The following is a 5691-nucleotide window of genomic DNA, read 5'->3' on the forward strand; positions in this document are numbered from 1 at the left end:
ACATTTTCCTTTTCTTCCAGCAACAACAGAGTAAGCTTTAATTGCCCTCAATGTGTGAGCTTTAAAGTAAATGTCATCTCTTTGATACCAACATTTATAGTTAATAAAGGTATCATTGCAAGTTTGCTACATGTAAATCCCTTTACTCAGTTATCTTAATTTTTCCATTTCACACATAGGGATTTAAAGTCTAAAGAGCTGGAGATAAGGTTTCTACAAATCTCACAGTTAGTAAATAGCAGAGCCAACTCTTAAGTTCAAATCTTACACAAAGAAATCTTTTCATCTGAAAGTTTGTTTGAACATAGTTCTAATATTTTCCTATAAGCAACAGGGAAAGTATGGCTAAACACTGTTATAGTTTTGGTGTATAACTGACTTTGTTTGGGCCATTGTCTGATTTGATCTTGGTACATGACTAAGACTCCAGGGATAAAAACAGAAGCTTGTAAGGGCCCCATAATATTCTGGACTAAGACTAGAGAAAGCTTTTTTGTGTGTGCCTGCTGAACTACCAAATCTGGATGCAAAAGGCTTTGTGCTAAAAATAAGTAGGAAAATTGTGATTAAAGCCAAGTCACAAATCAGTAGTGATTGCGTGCTTGGGTGACGGTGGGGCACAGGACATGGTTTTTCTTCTCTGCTACATCTAATTTCAGACATGCTCTAGAAGTCTCTCTCTCTCTCTCTCTCTCTCTCTCTCTCTCTCTCTCTCTCCCCCTCTCTTTCTCTTTAATTCAAACTACTTTGCAAATTGGAACAGAGCCAGAAAGCTCAACCCAGAGTGCTGGAAACACCTCTAACTACTCTCGACCCCTCGGGCTTGAAGGCAAGCCTTGAAGATGATGTGCCCACCTGAGGGACGGGGTAACTGAGCTACTGATCTAAGCAGTTTGTGTGCACAAAATGGATTTCCTATTACCTTTGCCTCCTGAGTGCAGGGGTTAAAGAGGTGCATTAAGAACTGGACCTGGGAGCCGGGTGCAGTGGCGCACGCCCTTAATCCCAGCACTTAGGAGGCAGAGGCCCGTAGATTTCTGGGAGTTTGAGGCCAGCCTGGTCTAGAATGAGAGTTCTAGGACAGCCAAGGCTACACAGAAAACCCTGTGGCAAACAACAACAACAACAAAAGGAACAACGTTTGGAAGGACTCAGACACTATGGGAGGGGAAGTAAGAAAAAACAGATCTAGAGTAGATGCTGTACTGTGTGGCTCTGTTCTTCTCCTAGAGATCGAAGACTACATCAGTATAAGCTAGCTGACCACCTCCGGTCCTCACACAAATCTGAAGATTGTTTTTGGCCGAAGAGCACTGCCTTCTGCCAGTGTGTGACAGGGCTGAAAAGCCCGATAGTTTTGGAGCACTACCTAGGCCTGCGATGACTGTGTGCTTGACTCTGCCAGAGCTTGCCTCTTTTACAGCGCTCAGGTGCTGATCCCAGAGGCCTCCCTGATGATGTTCCCACATGCTAATTTGTTCTGAGGCAACTTCCCAGGGAGCTTGACCTAGCATAAATACTACAGCAGCCGTAATCTTATTGTTTGTTATCCCTGATGAACATGGGCTGATTCACTAGTTTTTAACTTTATAATGATGTGAAAGCAACACCATTCAGTATAAAACTATGCTCCTAATTTTGGCTTTGATCAGTTCCCAGGCTAGTGGTATGCAGGAAGGCAGTCTTGTGAGATGTGCCAAGGAGCTTAAAATGCTTTGTCTAGATACCTGGATACATTGTGCTTGGAACAAAATCAATTATGTTTAGCTAGTCAAAATGATGTCATGCTGCCCCCACCCCACCCCTCAATTCCTACACCTGGTTACCTGGTTTTGTTTTGTTTTGGTATAAAAAGCCTGTCTTAAAAACAGACAGGAGTTATAGTCTGGTTCCTGAATACAGGCTGTGGCCCTGACTGCCCAGTTTTTGTTCAGTGTTCAATACATTTCTATTAATCTGAGTCTGGTGTTTGAGTGGTCAGTGTGTGCTATTCCTGAATGAACTGTTGTAAAGATAACTCAGATTGCTAAGCATATGAATGGACCTCAACAGGCTTCTTCTGGGATCAGTCCAGAAGGGTTAAGCAACAGAAAGAATACACACAGCGTGGAGGCAGAGGGCGATCTTGACCTTGCTTTTCCTACTTCTCTGCTGTCTTAGGGGCCACACACATAGATGGCAGCCTCTGGCTTTCTGCCCCAGCTACAGGAAAGAGCAGACAAATGCTACAGCTTCTGTGTGCTGCTGCTGTGGCAATCTCCAGCCTTGATGTGGCTCCAGTTACCTAAGTAGAAGCAAACGGTGCAGGGAGGCAGAGGGAATGCAGGCTTGGGAGAGGACACTGTTTACTAGCGAGGCTAGCAAAGAACTTCATATGCCAGTTATTGAACACAGAACATGTGGGCTACTGGGCTAAGTGGAGCGGTGAACTTGTTCTGGGGTCTGAAATATCAAGATCAGATATCTGAAAATTTTTGCCTTAAAGTTGTTTTTGAAAAAACAATTAGATAAAACCCAATTGAAAAATACTGGTAGAATGAAGTTTTAGTACCATCAGTAAACATATCTATTATGAAATATTCTTTCTGGAGAAATACACAACCAAACATGGCATCAGTAATACATTTCCCCTAAAGATGTGGACGTGTGGTAGCAATGCTGTATATATACACAAACAGCAACAGCAGTCCAGGGAATGCATATTATTATAATGCATACAACCAACCACTCTCTTTATGCACAATTACTATTTTTGCAGCCTAAGAATTCTGATGTACAACTAACTCTAGGTCTTCATCCTCCTTTTCTCCCTCCTCAGTGCCAGGGAAGGAACCTAGGGCTGAAAGCCAGCACAGGACCACAGAGCCACAAGCCACCATCCCCGAGCTTGTTATTGGAGGACGGGGAGAGTGTGAGTAAATAACGTTGATTTACTCATTTGACAGTTATTCTGAGAACTTATTACATGCCAGCTGTTCTGGTAGGCACTGGCAATGTAACTACAGACACAATAGGCATGTTCTGCCCATGTGGAGCCTACTATCTAATGGAGGAAACCATGAGATATGCGCACTGTTGATGGATAAAAAGGGAACCAAGCACAATGCCATGAGCAAACTGTATTTAAAGGGCAAGTTTAATGATGTTTAAAGTGGGTACTCCATGTAGTTGTTGGTCGTTCTGGTTGGGGCAGGGGTTGGGGCTAAAGAGGGTCAAGCACATACAAAGTGCTGGAAGACAGTGTGTCTCTTTCAAGGAACTGACAAAAGCATTCGGTGTAGCTGAGTCTTGGAAAGGGTCGTGGCACGGAAAGAGAAGGCATGGAAGAATAGTTCACGAAAGGTGACATAACTATAGGCTTTGCCATAACAACAACAAGAAGCCACTCAAAAGATTGAAACCAAGGAGATCAAAGTCATATTTTAGAAATATTCCTAACTACAGAGTAGGCAAGGACGGTAGGAAGACCAATCAGGATTCTCAGAGGTGAAAATTCTCCCAGGTGAGAAAATGGCTGTGTGGACTGTGGGTGATGCTGGGAATGAGGTGGGAGGATTAAAGACATTATTAGAAACAAACAGATAGGGCTTGGTAATTGGTTATATGTGGGCAGTAAGGGAGAGATGGGAGCCAAAGGTCACACTTACAACCCCTACTCAGGAGTTGGTGAGAGGGCTGTGCCAATGCTGAACGGGAGGGCAATGCAGAGGGAAGACTTTGGAGAAAGATGGGGTCTTTTTTGAATATGCTGAAGTTGAATTTTGTAAGCAAGCAAGCAAGCAGTCAAACTGAAGGATTTTCTAGGCTGCCTGGTGCTCTGAACTGGAGATGCAGATCCAGGAGCCGTTAGTATGCAAATAGCAACAAACAAGCAACGTGTGGAACCATGTGAGACCAGGCTACAGGGCTGACCAACAAGGAAAATCAAAACTTCAAGTCTTGGGCAGTGAGACGGTAGTTACAAAAGACTAAATCCACCAATAATCCAGAGTCTTGGCCTGTACAGTCTTCTTTAATTTTTGTGTTTCCCCTAGACAAATATTCACTAGAGTTTTATCAGTTCTGAAAATATAATTTGATTTTTTTCTTTTGTTTACTTTTTAAGGCCAAAAACTGATCATAAAAGCAGCGTCAGTAGTCTGTAATCAACAAATATTTGTGAATCAACTTAAATAGAAGCTATAAACCAAAGATCTCTGGATTTCTCAATGCCTAGGTTTGACTATGTTTAAGATTTTACGTTACCACTGGTCTTTACTTAAGCCAAAAATCCTGGCTTGTCTCTTCCTGGTCTCCTAACTGTCCTTTGTGGGTTTGCAGCTGACAGCCACGAGAGGCTTTCTCTTATCAGGACACTCAATCAGACACATACTTAAAGACAACTGTGGTCCAGTGTCCACACGAAAAATATATACAAGTGGTTCTGGGTGGGTATACGAGAACACACTGCATGTGCATCTCTTGCTTCATAATGTGTTGTCATCTTTTCTTTGAACACCATGGTAGCTATGGAAATGTGCCTCCAGGGTGGCTGATCGGAAACATGCTGAGGTTTTTAAACAACTGGCTCTCTAGAAAAGAAGCTCTTTGTGTGCTTGCCAATTTTTATGATGTAAATATTCTCACCACAGACAATTTAATCCACCAACTTGATGTCACCCAAAGGCAAAAAGCATACTGCATAGGCTCTTGTGAGCCAGCGCCAAGTGGCTCCTGTGTACAGATGCACTCTGTTCTCTAGAATGGCAGCTTAACACATGAAGATGAGTTGCACAAAATACTATCAGGTCAAAGAGAATGGATCTACATATGTGTGGTCAATTTGGGTTGACTTCCTGCCCTTTTTTTTTTTTTGTACATAAGTCTGACAGTATGGATGTTGTACACACCAGCAATCTGATGACCTTAGCAGTATAACTGCTATTTTTTGGCTTATAAGGAATCTTTTTATAACTTACATTTAGAGCTGAAATAATTGAGAGTCACTTTGAATCTATTTTTTATACTATGAACCAAATAAATTATGCTGTACTTCAAGATAACAGTACAGTTTGCATTTTAACATGTTGAATAAGAGAAAATATTTTATATCAAGTTTTTTCCCCATATTAAACAAAAACTTTGATGGCATATCTCATTAATCCATAATGTATTTGGAAGCAAAAGCATAAAAGACACCCTATTTCTTCCTAAAATATAGGCCCATTAATACCAGTGTGCAAATGCATAGTGTTGACAGGCCATTATATAATAAATACTAGGGCTTCTTTTCAAGCATTTATGACAAGAGGCACTGGTAGCGCCAGAGCTGCTATTATGTGCACTGACTCTTTTATTTTCATTCCGCAAGGAAATTAGCCATCCTTGTAGCACGAGGAAATAATGTACTCATTAGCATTTTGTGCACATATGCAAAATCCCATGGCTGCTCTTGGAACCTTGCAACCTTACTGTACCCAAAGGGGGCCTTTTCCAAACACCATGCACTGATACTCAACTCAGAAAGGTGATCACAAAAAATATCTCAGACACAATAAAAATACAATATAGTATAAACTTTTGTTTCTCCAAAGCCAAATTTTAAAGGCTATGTTAATGCACAGCACACCGGCCTACAATATACTTCAGTGCCTCCTCACTTCTTATCCTTTGGTGCAGCACTAACTGATTTCAGAACGCCAAGTTCTCATG

The 5691-nt window shown here is 41.7% G+C and overlaps 1 long non-coding RNA gene across 1 annotated transcript in view; it reads left to right on the forward strand.

Moving 5' to 3' along the window:
- The window catches only part of LOC311583349, a 43912-nt gene that overhangs the window by 27300 nt on the left and 10921 nt on the right, over window positions 1-5691 (forward strand). The window contains exon 2 of the long non-coding RNA XR_014774466.1: window positions 2819-2911. This is a non-coding gene — a long non-coding RNA (uncharacterized lncRNA). The remainder of the gene's footprint in view (window positions 1-2818; window positions 2912-5691) is intronic.

This window comes from Acomys minous (genome assembly GCF_964271855.1).
Source record: "Acomys minous genome assembly, chromosome: 14".
Classification (NCBI taxonomy): domain Eukaryota; kingdom Metazoa; phylum Chordata; class Mammalia; order Rodentia; family Muridae; genus Acomys; species Acomys minous.